The sequence below is a fragment of the Apium graveolens genome, chromosome 8 (assembly GCF_009905375.1).
Source record: "Apium graveolens cultivar Ventura chromosome 8, ASM990537v1, whole genome shotgun sequence".
Taxonomy (NCBI): domain Eukaryota; kingdom Viridiplantae; phylum Streptophyta; class Magnoliopsida; order Apiales; family Apiaceae; genus Apium; species Apium graveolens.
Window position 1 is genome coordinate 178,906,052 of NC_133654.1, and position 18,211 is coordinate 178,924,262.

General features: G+C 37.3%; 1 non-coding gene across 1 annotated transcript; it reads right to left on the bottom strand.

Annotated features, from left to right (window-relative positions):
• Window positions 1-1,153: 1,153 nt before the first annotated feature.
• Window positions 1,154-1,260, bottom strand: LOC141681730 (small nucleolar RNA R71). The gene has a single exon (XR_012559155.1). It is a non-coding gene; the product is annotated as a small nucleolar RNA R71 (small nucleolar RNA).
• Window positions 1,261-18,211: the final 16,951 nt, after the last annotated feature.

Here is an 18,211-nt window from a genome sequence, read left to right on the forward strand (position 1 = left end):
GTTTTACTTGCCCTGTGTAATCATAATGAATAACTTGCGCTTAAATCGTTATATTGTCAAATTCTATAGACATATAGGGTATTAACATAATTGATGCCTATTCAACTTCTATATTAATTGTGGATGCTTGGTAGAATGGTATTCGTACAACAAAAGTTGGCATTTATCAGTTTCGTGTTGTTCGATTAATATCATCACCATTACATGTTGAGGGTAATAACAATAACTATTGAATGAAGTATTAATGAAGTTATGATCTCATGTGTGTTTAATTTTGATAAATTAAGTGTTTAATTCTCGTAGTTAATATTAGTTAATTAACCTTAATTGTTATTGCCTTGACATTGAAGAGTAATCATACATTGGTGAGTAAGTGTTAATTAAATATAATTAGTCAGAGTCTCTTTGGGAATGAACTAGAAATCATTCTATATTACTTGCGAACGCGTATACTTGCGTGATTTATTTAGCGCATGTTTTGTGCCTAACAAGTTTTTGGCACCGCTGCCGGGGACTCGGTGTTAATTTGTTTAGTTTATATACTTGCCATCAGTGGTCATTAGGATTTATTAATTAAGACTTGTTACTTACTGCTTCTGGTTGTGTTTCAGGTACTCTAGTGAGCATTTATACAAACACGTTCTCGCACCCGCAAGAGAAATCTTGATACGGTTGAGGAGATAGATTCAGCTCTTGACTTTCCGGAGAAGATAGTTTTTGAAGATTCGGATACAGAGAGTGAGAAGAAAGAACCTGTAATAATGGGTGATCGTATAGTTCCAGCTGATCCAGCTCTAATAGAATTTTTTCAGCCTAAAATTGATGACATTCAGTCAAGCATCATTTATCCGACTATTCAGGCCAATACTTTCGAAATCAAGCCGGGTACTATTCAGATGGTGCAGAATTCTGTTTATTTCGGAGGTGATGCAACTGAAGATCCCAACATTCATATCAGGAATTTGTCGAGATCTGTAGTACTTTCAAATATAATGGTGTTACTGATGAGGCTATCAAGCTGAGGCTTTTCCCATTCTCTCTGAGGGACAAGGCTAAGGACTGGTTACATTCTTTACCAGCTGGGTCCATCACTACCTGGGAAGATCTCGCGCAAAAGTTTATGGTGAAGTTCTATCCAATGACCAAAACTGCAGCTATGAGGAGTGCTCTTACTCAGTTTGCGTAGCAACTAGGAGGATCTATGTGTGAAGCTTGGGAGCGCTACAAGGAGATATTGAGAAAGTGTCCACATCATGGTATGCCTGACTGGATGGTTATCACTGGTTTTTACAATGGTTTGGGGCCCCAATCTAGGCCCATACTCGATGCAACTTCTGGAGGTGCTTTGTGGGCCAAAAGCTATACTGAAGCCTATAATCTTATTGAAACTATGGCTGTAAACGAGTATCAAAACCCAACTCAAAGGATGATTCCTGGGAAGGTAGCAGTTATTCTGGAAGTTGATGCAGCTATAGCTATTGCAGCGCAGCTCCAAGCGCTGTCTATGAAGGTCGATTCTTTAGCCAACTATGGAGTCAATCAAATAGCTATTATCTATGAGCTTTGTGCAGGCTCTCATGCTACGGATCAGTGTTCTCTTGTTAATGAATCTGTTCAGTATGTGAATAATTATCAGCGACCGCAGCAGCCTGTGCCAGCTACTTATCATCCTAATAACAGAAATCATCCCAATTTCAGCTGGAGCAATAATCAGAATGTTGTTCAACAACCATATCAGCAAGCTGCAAGTAAACAGTTTAATCCACCTGGATTCCAGTAACCTCAGCAATATGCTCAAAGGCAATCATATCCTCAACAAAGAGGTGTTGCTCCACCTTCTAGTGCTAATTTTAAGGAGTTAAAGCTGTTGTCCAAAAGTCAGGCTGTTTCTATCAAGACCTTGGAAAATTAAATCGGTCAAATAGCCAATGCCTTGCTCAATCGTCAACCTGGCACACTTCCCAGCGATACTGAAGTGCCAGGCCTGAAGGAAGCTAAGGAGCAAGTCAAAGCTGTCACCTTAAGGTCTGGAAAAGTTGCTGATGTTGAAAAAGCAAAAGATGGAGAAGCTGAAGTCGTATATGAAGGAGAAAAGTAAAAGGAGAAAGATGGGGAACCAAGGAAGACTACTGTTGAACATACTCTGCCCGAGGGTAATAAAGGGGAGAAACAACTCTATCCTCCACCACCTTTTCCTAAGAGATTGTAAAAACAAAAGCTGGACAAGCAATTTGGTAAGTTTCTGGAGGTGTTTAAGAAACTTCACATCAACATACCTGTAACATCCCCAGATCCGGGGTCGAGGATCCGGGTCGTCACGGTCTTTCTTTCCACAATATCACTTCACTTAATTAATAATAATAACCTTATGCTGTGACCCCACACTAACACACACCACAACCCGTTATAGTCTCAGAGATGAAATTTAAATAAGTACAAGTCTTTGAATCCACAATTTAAAAGTTATTACAACCCAAAATGATTACTTGATAAATTTACAGTTAATTGCCATTATCTGCCACAAGTTATAATTATACATAATTGATTCTCAAAAGTAGATGGTCTGATCTACAATAGATCTACCTCTGCAGCTATAGCAGCTACAACATCAACGGGAAGACGCGGGACGCTTCCCACGCGCTTGCGCTGGGTCTGCTGGAGTCTGGCCATCTTTCCTAACTGTTGTTGTGTGATGAAGAAATAAAGCAAGGGTGAGCAGCAAGCCCACCAAAATAATATGTATAATGATTTACAATATATGAGCCTACTCATAATACTCATGAAAGTCTTGGTCAAAAGAAATGAACCAAGTTTGATATCTTAATGCGATGAAGTCGCAAAATATTCAGTATATATACATATATACTTTTCAAAATATTGGAAGTCCTCTTTCATGCATAATATACACAAAGTCCCAGTGTATAACTGTATAAAAAAAATATCGTTGCAAGGTGATCTCATATATCTAACCTTGTTTCAACGTTTTTCTGAAAATCTTTGTCATTCCTAAGACAATTATTAATTAGATATAAGTTTAAAAGATGAGGTTACCAAATACCCCAATATACTTATATCTTTCCCAATACTACTTGAACTACCACCGTTCAAGTTATAATCAGTTTCAAAAGTTCATCACATAGATGAGACTACAAGACAAGATTTGAATAGATTCAATCTTTGAAATATTATTGAATGAAAAAGTTATGAGATACTTTATTTCGTCCCGATATATATATCCACATATATATATCTCTAAAACATTTCCTGGAACCTCTGTTATGTAAAGTATGAACAGAGTTGTAATATCCAATGAATTTGGAAGGAAAAGAAAACCTTTGGCATAAACCAGATATCTTGCTGATCAGGCAAAGATACCCATAAGTAACCTTTTCTACTGTAGATGGATGAATTCCCCACTGGTCATCACCCTGGTCATAATTAGGACCTTATGCTGGACTGCCACTCAGCCACTTATGCATTTGATGGACTCCCACTGAGCCACTTACACTATCATGGACGCCCACTGAGCCCATGTTGCTTATGCCGACTCAATAGATGGACTTACTTCCCGAACGTTGGGTAAGTAATCAATTCATTTACCAAAACTGCAACCTTGTTGCGAATATAAAATACACCACAGAGCCGGATCCCTCAGGTTTTAAGCGAGTATTTAAATCCCCTTAAAAAGGAAGATCTTAAATATAAAATTGAGTTTTGGGATCCGCTCTAACTTTTAAAAATCATTTTGAAGACTCGAAAACACTTTATAGAGTGTTTGGAGTAAAGCTGATTTAATGAAGTAAATCAGTCCCCAGAATATTTAGAAAATGACTGAATATTATTATTTAAATAATATTCCCATAAGAATAATCTTTATAAAAATAATTGAAGTAGAAGTATTAAAACTTATACTTGAAACGAGTATTAAATAACCAAAGATATACTTATATGAAAGTATTATCTTTATTTGAATAATCGAAAATAAGTTTGATTATTAACACCTTATTCTTTAATAAAATAAAGAATATATTTCAGCAAATAATCGGAGTCATAGATCCTCAAATAAATATTCAAATAATATTCCTTAAATAATATAAACTGAGTCATAAGCCTTCGAATGAATATTCAAATAATATTCAATAAATAATATAAAGGAGTCATAAGCCCTCGAATGAATATTCATATAATATTCAATAAATAATATAAAGGAGTCATAAGCCCTCGAATGAATATTCATATAATATTCAATAAATAATATAAAGGAGTCATAAGCCTTCGAATAATATTCAAAATAATATTCATTAATAAAGTAAAAGGAGTCATAAGTCCTCGAATGAATATTCAAAATAATATTCAGATAAATAAATAAAAGGAGTCATACGCCTTCGAATAATATTCGAAATAATATTCAATAATAAAATAAAGTTAAAGCTATCGAATAAACCTTATTCGATTAATAGTTTGGAAAACTATAACCATATATATATATAAATATATATATATATCCATATCCATATATACAAAATGTACTCGGGATCCTCGACTCCCGGTTTTAGAAAATATTTTCACCTTTGGGTCCCTATACTAAGGGTATATGCAAGATACCGCTATCCTCTAGCATAGGTATTATCAACTGAACCAACAGATATATATTTCAAGAATATGAAACAGGCATGCATATATACCATATCACATGCTGCAATATATCGCAAGAATTGCTAATAACAATCATGCACTTATCACAAGATAATGCATATACATATTTTTACATCACAACAACAGTATAACGGGTAGAAAACTTGCCTGAGCGACTGGGGGTTACGAATGGCTCGGGACGAGTCTGGTAACCTATAAGCAACAAGTAAGTTGGAATTAAACCAAAGTCACTTGTAAATCTATACTTTAACTAACTTAGACTCTAATGCTTGTTTTGCGCTCACCGATTCGCTTAAGTCACTCGGGTACCCTCGGCTCCACCATTTTTAATAATTTAACCTTTACGAGTTTTAAAGCGATTCCTTCGCGAATGTCTTACCAACTGCCTAACACACTTACCATAAATGTTTCATACATTAATTAACCCTTTTTGGTCTTTAACCTATGTTTCAAAGTAAGGCGAGGGAAAAAGTTTCATTCGCGAAATGCCGTTACTTGAAACGGTCGTTTCTCCTAAACCGTGCATCGGAATCGAACGAACTACATATCAAAACGAAGCTCGTAACATGAGCTATCTAATCATGGCAGTGGTCATAATCTAGCAGGGGGTTCTCGGGTCCTAATGCTATGCACAAAAACAGTCCAAAGAAAATCGGACGTTACGACGGCTATGTTTACGCGATTTCCAAATTTTAAACCATACAAAACCAACCACAAACCAACCTCAAATCCAACATACAACCAACATCCATCCTTATCACATCATAACAACCCCAACCAATTCAATTTAATCATTCATACTTATGCTTAAACTTAACTTTAATCATACTTAAGTTCCTTTAAATCAAAACCACAACAATTACCATTCCATTTTACTACCATTCCAAATCCCAAACTCTAAATCATAACAACAAGCTACAATATCAACCCACTAATCAAAATCATCTTATAATATATAGGAATCTAGGGTTTGGAGATGGTATACCTTCCTTGAAGTGGTGGGTGGAGCTAGGAAGCCTTAAGAAGCTTGGAGAAGTCTTAAGAATGCTTGGATCTTCAAGAAAAACAAGAAAAAGTTCAAGTTAAAAACTTGAAAACACTATTCATTGTCTTCGTCTTTGATTAAATGAAGAAGATTGAGAAAGAATTAATGGCTTAAACTCATGATATAGTCCTAACTAAGCATGAAGATGATTAGGGAATTATCTTACCAATTTAGGAGGCTTGGATCTTGAGTTTTGAAATTCTATTCCTTTAAAAAAAGCTAAAAGCCGAGAGCAAATGAAGAACTCATGCCTTGGTTGCTTTTGATTTTTGATGAGAATGATTTTTACTTGGCTTGGTTGACTTGTTTTGTATTTGATTTAGTCAATTACTTTCTTGCCCTTGAAATTGTGTGGTTACAAAGCTTCCACACCTCCTTCCTTCCCATGTCATGCTTATGTCATCTTCATGATGTCATCCTCCCTTCCTTGTCCTCTTTCTATTGGTTGGATGACATCCTTCCCACTAATCCCTTTGATTAACTTCCTAATCGTTTGCCTAATGACCGCTGATCTGTTATACGGTTCGCTTAACTTTCGTTCTCGTTTATCGTTTGAAGGATCATACCCGGGATCTTATTACTTAGGTTCCCTTAACCTTTCTCAATACATTATATTCCTTTTTATGATCCTCTATTATAATCCTTTAATTTAAATCCTTTTTATCCTGTTACCTTATACTCAATTCTCTCCGTATCTTGTGGATTTCCGGGAAAAACCAAAGTGTTCGGAATTGGATTCTGACGATCTTTACATACACTTATATACTTCATAGAGTACTAATAATATCCCAGAATATCCATAACAGAACCCCTACATAGTGTGGCGTGAAAAGTTTTCTCATTCAGCTAAAACACTATTCACAAGGGTTACAAAAAGTTGAAAAATTTTGGGGTTATTACAATACCTTTCATTGAGGCTCTGGAGAAAATGCCTAGTTATGCGAAATTCATGAAAGGTATTCTGTCAAGGAAGGTGAAACATGATGATCTCAATACTGGTGCTCTAACGGAAGAGTGCAGTGCTGTGCTGCAACAAAAGTTACCTCCAAAGCTTAAGGATCCAGGTAGCTTCACCATTCCTTGCACCATTAGCAAGTTGTCATTCGACAAGTGCCTTTGCGATTTGGGAGCAAACATCAATCTAATGCCATTTTCTATCTTCAAAAAGCTGAATTTGCCTAATCCAAAGCCCCCCTGCATGTCTCTATAATTGGCTGATCGTTCTATTACATACTCACGAGGCATCGTGGAGGACGTGCTAGTAAAGGTGGACAAGCTCATCTTTCCTGCAAATTTTGTCATTCGGGATTTCAAGGAAGATAAGAAGATTCCCATAATCTTGGGAAGACCTTTCTTGGCTATAGGCCGTACCTTGATTGATGTGCAAAAAGGTGAACTTACTATGAGGGTGCAAGATCAGGATGTGACATTCAATGTGTTCAATATGATGAAATTCCCTATGGAAGATGAGGAGTGCTTCAAGATGGATTTGGTCAATTCTGTAGTTATTTCAGAACTTGATCATGTGCTAAGGTCTGATGCCTTAGAAAAAGCCTTATTGGGGGAATTTGATAGTGATGATGAGGAAGGCAATGAGCAGTTACAATATCTAAATGATTCTCCTTGGAAACGAAAGCTAGACATGCCATTTGAATCTCTTGGTAATACTGATCTCAAGAATGCTGAGGGAAAACTCAAACCATCTATTGAGGAAGCACCTACTTTGGATCTTAAACCATTGCCTGAACACATGAGGTATGCTTTTTTAGGTGATGCATCTACTTTACCTGTTATTATTGCATCTGACCTTTCAGGTAGTGATGAGGACAAGCTCTTGAGGATTTTAAGAGAATTCAAATCGGCCATTGGATGGACTATAGCAGATATAAAAGGGATCAGCCCTTCGTACTACATGCATAAAATTCTGCTAGAGGAAGGTAGCAAACCGACTGTTGAGCAACAGTGAAGGCTTAATTCTATTATGAAAGAAGTGTTGAAGAAATAAATTCTAAAATGGCTAGATGCAGGAATTATATATCCTATTTTTGACATTTCTTGGGTGAACCCCGTGTAATGTGTGCCTAAGAAAGGAGGTATTACTGTGGTAGCAAATGAGAAGAACGAGCTCATCCCCACTCAAACAGTCACAGGCTGGAGGGTATGCATGGATTACAGAAAGTTGAATAAAGCCACAAGGAAGGATCACTTCCCTCTTCCATTTATTGATCAGATGCTCGACAGGTTAGCTGGTCACGAGTATTATTGTCTTCTGGATGGCTATTCGGGCTACAATCAGATTTGTATTGCACCAGAAGATCAAAAGAATACTACTTTCACTTGTCCATTCGGCACGTTTGCTTTCCGTAGAGTTTCTTTTGGCTTATGTGATGCATCTGCCACTTTTCAGAGATGCATGATGGCTATATTCTCTGATATGATTGGAAATAATGTCGAAGTGTTCATGGACGACTTCTCTGTCTTTGGACATTCGTATGATGAATGCTTGAACAATCTTCGTTTGCTGCTCAAAAGGTGTGTGGAAACCAATCCAGTGCTCAATTGGGAAAAATGTCACTTCATGGTGCAACAAGGCATCATTCTTGGGTATAAGGTCTCTAGTTAGGGTCTTGAGGTGAATAAAGCCAAGGTGGGAGTCATTGAAAATCTTCCGCCACCTATTTCTGTGAAAGGAATCCATAGTTTTCTTGGTCATGCGATTTTTATCGATCTTTCATCAAGGACTTCTCTAAGATTTCTAAGCCGTTATGCAACTTGCTCGAGAAAGATGTGCCTTTCAAATTTGATGATGAATGCTTGGCAGCATTTGAGACTCTCAAGAAGAGTTTAATCACTGCACCAGTTATTACGGCACCTGATTAGAGAGAACCTTTTGAGATGATATGTGATGCAAGTGATTATGCTGTGGGAGTAGTTCTTGGGCAGCGAAAGTCTAATATCTTTCATGTGGTCTACTATGCTAGTAAGACACTAAATGGAGCTCAACTGAACTACACCACTACTGAGAAGGAGCTCTTGGCTATAGTGTTTGGTTTTGAGAAATTTAGATCATATCTACTTGGGACAAAGGTGACAGTATTCACTGATCACGCTGCCATCTGCTATCTGGTCTCAAAGAAGGATTCGAAGCCTAGGCTTATTCGTTGAGTGCTCTTGCTACAGAAATTTGAGTTAGAGATCAAGGATCAAAAAGGTACTGAAAATCAAGTAGCTGACCATCTCTCTAGATTGGAGAATCCCGATTCTACTTCACATGATAAGAAATTGATCAATGAATCTTTTCCGGATGAGCAGCTGTTCGCAATTCAGGAGGAAGAGCCATGGTTTGCAAACATTATGAACTATCTTGTTAACAATATAATGCCTCCTAATATGAATGCGGCTTAAAAGAAGAAGTTTCTGCATGAGGTGAAGTGGTACATGTGGGATGAACCATATTTGTTTAAACAAGGAGCTGACCAGATCATCAGGAGATGTATCCCATTCCGTGAGACGGAGGGGATAATATGAGACTGTCATTCCACAGTTTATGGTGGACACTATGGAGGTGAAAAGACATCAGCTCGTATTCTTCAAGAAGGGTTTTTCTAGCCTATGTTGTTTAAGGATACACATCAGTTCATTTTAAGGTGTGATCATTGCCCAAGAGTTGGAAATCTTACCAGAAAGGATGAGATGCCTTTGAATATGATGCTTGAAGTTGAGGTCTTCGATGTTTGGGGAATCGATTTCATGGGACCATTTATCTCATCCTGCAATAATCACTACATCTTGCTAGCAGTCGATTATGTCTCGAAATGGGTGGAAGTCAAAGCTCTGCCAACTAATGATGCAAAGGTAGTGTTGAGTTTTCTTCATAAGCAGATATTTACAAGGTTTGGAACGCCACGAGTTATCATAAGTGATGAAGGATCGTATTTCTGCAATCGTAAGTTCACTTCTATGATGCAGCGCTACAATGTGAATCATCGCATCGCTACTACTTATCATCCGCAAACTAATGGTCAAGCTGAAGTGTCTAATAAAGAGATCAAGCGCATTCTAGAGAAAGTCGTGTGTCCGTCAAGGAAAGATTGGTCTTTGAAGCTCGATGAAGCTGTTTGGGCTTATAGAACAACATACAAGACTCCACTTGGGATGTCCCCGTTTCAACTTGTCTATGGTAAGGGATGTCATTTACCGGCGGAGCTTGAGCATATGGCTTATTGGGCATTGAAGAAGTTAAACTTTGATCTAGATGCAGCTGGGAAGAAGCGAATGCTTTAGTTAAATGAACTTGATGAATTTCGACTTCAAGCGTACGAAAACAACAAAATGTACAAGGAAAAAGTAAAAAGGTGGCACGACATGAAGCTATCTCCTAAGTCATTTGTGTCGGGGCAACAAGTTCTTCTATTCAACTCTCGTCTCCGACTTTTTCCTGGAAAGTTGAAATCAAGGTGGTCTGGACCATTTATCATCAAAACTGTGTTTCTACATGGAGCGGTGGAGATTTTTGAGAATGATCCGGTCCAAGCATTCAAAGTAAATGGTCAGCGATTGAAGCACTATTATGGGGATATGATAAACCGGGAAGTGGTTAGTGCCGTTTTATTATCAACTTGATTGCAGTACTCTACGTCAAGATAATGACGTAAAAGAAGCGCTTCTTGGGAGGCAACCCAAGATATGAGACCATAGGAACCTTTAGAATTTAGCACTCTATCAAAAAACCTAAAAAAATCAGAAAATTGAGGGCAAATTTTTTTTTTCCCAGTGACCTTGCAGGTGCCCGCCTGCTGGTATCAGGCGACCGCCTGCGGACCTGAGTTTTGAAATATTTGTTTCAGCCTTATATAAAAAAATAGAAAAATCAAAAACACAAAAAAACCACAGAACCACAAACCCCATTACCCACGAATTCTCCTTACAAATTAGCCACTATCCCACTCCTAATCAATTTCTAACCCTAAGCCTACCCTATATATTCATACAAACTCATACATACACATCCATTATACTTTGAACTCTCAAAACCTTTTCTACACACAAAACATAACTATCCAACTCTTATTCTCAGTTTCAATGGCCCCAAAGAGATCTCGAACTGTAGAGAGCAGCAGCACCATTCCAACTACTGATTCTTCAAGGAGTGCTACTGTGAGGCCCCGATTGGTTGATAGGCTGATGAGGAGGAGTATGATAAGCTTCTGACTAAGTCGATTATGAAGGAGAGGGGGGTTTTTGCCATCAGGGAGGGATGGTGAGTTGTTGCTGATGATTGCAGAGAAGGGATGTATGACTTTCTGCGAGTCACCTGAGGCTGTACCAATGAGTGTTGTTCGCGAGTTCTATGCGAATGCCAAGGCCGACAAGAATGGGTACTAGTGTTCGCGGGCTTACTGTTGATTATCAGCCCGAGGCGATTCACCGGGTTATTGGGCAGCGACAAAGGAAACCCCAAGAGGAGAATTGGAATGAAAAGGCCCCTGAGGATTTTGACTCAGACTTGATTATTGCTACTCTCTGTCAGCCAGGCACGGTGTGGAAGTTTAAGAGGGGATCCAACGATTATCGTTCTTTCCCTGTGTCGCCATGAACATGTATGCTCATGATGGAATGCATTTATTTGTGCTAATATTCTTCCTTCTTTACATGCATATGAGGTTATAGTTGAGACAACCAGGTTGTTGTGGGGGATTCTGAATGAGGAGTATTATGTGGATCTTGGTGAGTTTATCTACCAAGGGATTTTGAAGTTTTTGAGGGGGAAGTCGAAGTACAATATCCCGTATGCCTCTATTGTCACAAAGTTGTGCAAGGCTGTTCGAGTCCACTGACCTTCTTATGAGCAGCTGCAGATGCCGACCGCTCCTATTGATTCATCGACGCTGAATGCGATGAAGGAGTGGACAGGTGGAGATCCCGAGTTACATAGTTTGGGATATCACCTTCCAGGAGGGCGTCCAGTAGCTAGTGCTATCATGGTTAGGCCCAGTCAGGAACAGGGGGAGGCAGGTTCTTCCAGAGGTCAGGGAGGAGATGATTCAGGATTGGCTGATGTCCAGTACAGGAGGCTTTCGAGGAGGATGAATGCGATGTATGAGTCGCAAAGTAGGTTTGCGCATGAGCTCACCCTAGCACTTGGGACTGCATTTAGAGGCCTTGGAGCTGACATCCAGTGGCCCATTTTTGGTGAGGATTTTGCTTATCCACCTCCTGACACTCCACCCTCTAAGGGTGATAATGATGATGATTCTTCTGAGTAGGTATACCCTATGTTCCTTTCTATTACCTTCACTGGGGACAATGAAGATTTTAAGTATGGGGGTGGTAGTTAAGGAACATATTTGTGTGTGTGTCATGTAGTTGCATTTTCATGTAGTTTAGCTCATATAGTTGCATATTTTACCATATAGTTTTTTTTATTTTATAGTTTTATTTTATAGTTTTTTTAATTTATAGTTTTTTATAGCTTTATTTATCATGTCATATAACTCATGCATATACCATGATCCCTGTTCTGTTATTTTACCGATTGATATGTAATATTGAAGCAAGTGTAGCGATAGCGTTAGTGATGTTGAATCTTGTTAGGTTGACATGCATGCTGGAAACACTTGTAATTTCACTAATTCTTAGAGTATGCTTAAGGACTAGATTATTGTCATGGTTTGATGATTTTTGAGGTTAATCTATTGCTTATGCTTAGAATGTATGATAGGCTCTTAATGATAAAAGGCATGAAAAGATAAAATTGGAGTAAAAATTGGAATTCATTGCTAGTTGTGGCTAGGCGTCAAATGGCTAGTAGCCGGCTCGATTGTATATGATTAGTCTAGGGTTGAGCAAGATGGAGCGAAACGAACTTGCTCAGAAAAAGAAAAAAAAAAGAGAAAAAAGGAAAAAAATATGGTTTAATGCATAATTGATCACGAGTGAGCTCTTTGGTATTCGAGTTATTAAGTTCTTAGGGGACTTTGTGCGTAGTGACCTAAGGCTTATATAGTCTGGGATCTGCTAACCTAACGCTCGCGAAATGGATGCCATTAAGCCTTTTGTGGACCTCACTCATTGCACAATCAAATAAGCATTTGTTATGTGTTGAATAAAAGCATGATTCTGTAATAAACTCCAACAATCTTAAAGTGTTATAAGTCATTTTGTGTCTAGAATATATTCTTCGTATAATCTTGTGATTACCTTGAGGATAATTAAGTTATGATGATTGATCTAGTTTTGAAGCATATCTGTTAAGCATTCACACACACCATGTTTCTAGTTGCGTGTTAGCTTGTGTGCTTTGATTGATCTTTAGTTGCCTAATTGCATTGTGGATATGTCATGTGTTGGTTGGTTTAGTCGTCGCGATGGGGATCGCTGCATTTCGTATAGTTTGCATTCATGCATATTTTTATTCTGTTTTTGAGTCTGTGCTGCTTGAGGACAAGCATCGATTTAAGTTTTGGGGTGTGATAAGTGGCATTTTATACCACTTAGAGTGTCTCGTAACGGCTTGAATTGGTGTCTTGAACTCGAGTATTTGGTATTTTTAACGCATTTTCGAGTGCTTTTGCATTTTAGGGTATAAAATATTTAGATAGGAGAATTTCATCAAAATAAGTTAAGGGAAGTACTTGGGATCAGTTGCGGGGAGTTGTGCGAAGAATTCAACAAAATCAGAAGCAAACCTGAGAATTTTCCAGAAGGCATGCAGGCGCCCGCCTGGAAAGAATAGGCGACCGCCTGGTGAGCAGGCGCCCACGTGGAGATTGGAGGCGGCCACCTAGGGTCAGAATTTCAGATTCTGGAATTTCTAATTCGAGTTCTATTGGGCTTCTGTGACTGCTATTTCTTGTGGACTCTTATATAAGTAATCTTGGGAGACGTTTTGAAGAACAAGTAATAAGGAAAGAAGATTAAGAAGACCATTTTAGCATGCAACAACGAAGAAGATGAAGCATACGTTCATCTTGTGTTCTTTACTCTTTGAACCTTAATACTCTTGTGACGTACTCTGTTTTTATTAAGTATTTTTATTAGTTTATATCATTGTGTTTATATCATGTTTTCATATGAACCCATGCTGACGATGAGTTCTATCATGGGCTAATCGTGATCATGGGGTCATAGCGGATTTACTATGGATTTCTTTAGTTAATTATTTAATACCTTGGTATGTGGTGATTGTATGATATCTTGTATAGGTTATGCTTATTCATCTTATGTGCATCGCAAATATTTAACATAGTGTGTTAATCTCTTGTGAAGTAACAGTGAATCTTGAGATTTAGAACTTGCCATGCTAGCATAGGTTCATGTATTATATGCATGATTAGTGGGTAACTCTAACCGTTTTACTTGCCCTGTGTAATCATAATGAATAACTTGCGCTTAAATCGTTATGTTCTCAAATTCTGTAGACGTATAGGGTGTGGCGCCCTCCAAACCCGGGTCAGAAGTTTGGGGTCCACACACCTTATTTATAACCTACTTATAACAATAATAAAGATAATAATAATATGCAGTGACCCTATTTACCAACTACCACGGATCGCAACAGGTTAAAGTATGCACACAAGCCACACATCTACTTATATTACATACCGTTCAAATCCCAATCATTCAAACTCAAACTGAGTATTAAACATTATTACAAACTTTTACAGACTTAAATTATCCCAAAAGAAGCCTACTAGCTCAGCTCAATCAACCTGAACCCCTAGCTCTCGTGCTGGACTGGGGATCCTCGGTACCAACCGGTTCCTTCTTAACTGGAAAAGAACAGAAACAATATCGCATAAATGAGCTAACTAGCTCAGCAAGTCACAATGACAAAACTGAGAATAACGATCATCAAGTGAACATGGTTATGATATCAATTGAACAATGAATTATGATTTAGAATTGGATATTATACTTTTATTTTAAAACCAAGGTTAGGCTGTTGATCAGTCACGCACTAACCCCGAGCAAAGCACACAGGACTGCTCTAACTACTCGATCCAAGGCACACATTGGCCTAACTTGACCATTATATGGATAACAAAGGAATCTAGTCCTTTGTTAAGCTTGGATGCTGGGTAATGGAAGAATTGGATAACAAAGGGATCAACATTTCAGGGTTTCAAAGATTTGAGCTTTCAAAGAATAGGATACAATGGGTTGAGTATATAAGTAACTCAATTCAGTGTTTGGTTTTTAGTTTGTATGTATTATTGGAGTAGTATCGTAGATTTGTGGTTCGTGTTTGCGGTATACAATAGTCAATGGCTTAGAAAGAATAAGGTTCATGGCTCAAGAACAATAACTGGAATCAGGGTTTGGGTTTTAGTGCTACAAAGCACTTGCAATATCAACAAGACTATCAAGTACTACAATATCTGGAGAAAGTTCAGAACACTTGCCTGGTATTAGCTTACTACACTGCACTCGCTTCCAATCACAATCATCTTACTCCTCAACTACCTGTTTCCCCTTCCTACGTCTTCCCTCTTCTGCTCACATATCATAAATATCTATCAATAATCGACTCATAGAATTCTATTCAACACATACTTTTATCTACCCTTCGTTTCACCCAAATCTGATTAATGGATTGAAAGTTACACAATAATCAAGTAAACACCGAATATATATAGACCGATAGTCAATCAACAAGTCACGTATAACACATAATACATCACATAATCAATGACATATCATTTATAAAGAAGTCTCGGGTCATAAATAGGCTTTCTGGTATTTAAAATGATTTTTAAAACATTTTTCGGAATTAAAATGGGTCGTTGGATCAATTTCGGGGTAACAAACAGGGTTCGGTTGGCCAATTCTGGCTCCAAAACAATTTTATAATAATTATCGAGCCTTGGAAATAATTTAGAATAATATTTTAAAGCTCGAAACTATTTTTCAGAATTTTTAAATCATTTTTAAATAATTAAATCTAATGAGATCCTTAAACGCGTTGGCAAGGTAGCTTACGAATTGGCGTTACCACCGCACATGGAGCACATTCACAATGTTTTTCACGTATCCATGCTTAAGAAGTACAATCCAGATTCCAGGCATGTAATAGAATATGAGCCAATATGAGCCAATATGAGTCCGATAGAGATTCTAGAAGAAAGAGAGAAAGTATTGAGAAATAAAGTGGTAAAGTTAGTAAGAGTATTGTGGAGAAACCCAAAGGTTGAAGAGTCAACCTGGGAGTTAGAAAGTGATATGAGAGAAAAATATCCTCATTTGTTTTCTTAGGAGATTCTGAGGACGGAATCATTTTAGGGGGGGGATGTAATATCCGGGATATATCGTGTAATTATTTTTGCTAATTAAATAAATATTATGTGTGTTCAGTATCTATTCTGTGAATTAATTGTTAAGTGTTATCTGTGTTTGGATATTTAAAAATAATATTAATTGAGTATTTTAATTTTTATATGTCCAAAATAAAATATATATAATTGTCATATCTTCCGAATTATTTTTATGTTGATTTATGGATTTATAAGGATCATATGAAATTTATAAAATCTTTTTCCGAGCATTTAAAATCTATTTTATAAAAACGGTAACCAACCGACGTCATCCGTTGTTACGTTTTTGGAACCCGAAACTCTTCCGAGAACTCCTTCCTAACCTAATTGTAATATTTCGAGCATATTCCATGTTTCGACTTTTTCGATCCGGCGTACGGTTTGTTCTGCGCGGGTCCCAGCGCAACATTTTCGATACAATATTCGTATCGGTAAATCAATACAACCCGTATTTTCGATAAACGGGAGCTTTTTATTAAACTATCCCAATTATCACCTCGTAGTACGTGTAACCAGGCGCTGAGACCAAGACACAGTACAAATTGTACTGGTTTGGATAATTATCCCGAAAACCGATACCGTTTGGATCCGTTTTTATAAATAAACGTACCGTTTTATATCCGGAATGATCCAACGGGATACTAATTTTCCGTAATTATAAATAGCCTTTTCCCGTATTTTATTTCGTATCAAAATCATTTACCGACAGATAATTATATAATTTACAGAGAAAAATAATATATTCATAAACTGTTCCAAGAATCAAACCAACTTTTGAAGGTGTTATTGATCTTTGTTTGAAAAGCTCGAGTACCAGATTTGAAGGTCTTGAAGAGCTCTATCAGATTCCATAACTTGTTTTACTGCAGAATCAAAGGTTAATTTTATATATTTTTATTAAATTTTGAATTATTTTGATTAAAAATATGAATTTTTGTTCGGATGATTGTTTGTATGATTTGATGCTTGCATGTTGTAGAGCTTGTTTTCCTGATGATTTTCATATGTCATACGTCTGATTTGGAGTTCAATAACATGCTCAAAAGTGGGTTTAATTTTCGAATTTCAAAATTAGGGTTTATAACTCGTATGAATGTTTTCAATTGAAATTTGGCGGTTTTTGATTTAGGGGTTATTAGCTGTTGATTTATAGTGGGTTGTGTTCCTTATGAAATTTGCAATCGATTGATATATAGCTCGTTAACAGAGGATTAGTGAATCGAAGGGAGTTTTATTTTGAAGTTTTCCGATGTTCGCCGGAAACCGGCGATGTTCTTAGCCAATTTCCGGGCAAGTCTGGGGTTATTGATGAATTTTGATTGCAGATATAGATTCCTGGTGTTGTGTAGTATTGATCTGGAGCTTGTGGTGGTGGGAGGATGCCGGAGTCGAGTTCTCCGGCCACCCCCGACGTTTTCCGGCGACTGGACTGCAAAATTGCAGTTTGGTCCCTGTAATTTTAAAAATGATACAGTTAGGTCCCTGAAGATTCCAGACTTTGCAAAAAGTGGATTCCTGTTTTAAAAATGTTTAAAAATCATATTTCCTATTTATTTTTATTATAAAAATTTATTTTTATTTTCTGAAAATTCTAAAAATTAGTATTTTAATTCTGAAAATTATTTTTTAATTCAAAAATAAATCTGAATTAATTAGTTAATTAATTTCAGTTAATTTTTAATTGATTAATTGGTCAATTAATTCAAAAATTTATTTGATTAATTGATTTAATTAATTATTACCGACATATCTTGGGCTTAGCTTTCCTTTCTTCCCAAACCTTGTTAGTCCTTTCCATGGTGATACTTTCAGTAATACCAAGCTTCCTTCTTCAAATTCCATGTCCTTCCTTGACTGGTCTACTTATTTCCTCTGACGATCTTGTGCGGCTATTAATCTCTTCTGGATAATTTCAACAATTTCCTTTGTCTACTGCACCAATTCAGGTCCAAGTATTTTGCGTTCTCCTACTTCGTTCCAATGCACTGGAGATCTGCATTTGCGTCCATAAAGGGTTTCATAAGGTGGCATCCCAATACAGGCGTGATAACTGTTGTTATAAGCAAACTCTAGCAGAGGTAAATGCTCGTCCCAACTTCCTTTAAAATCAATAGCACAAACACGCAACATGTCCTCGATTGTCTGGATCGTTCTTTCACTTTGGCCATCCATCTGAGGGTGATAGGCCGTACTCATA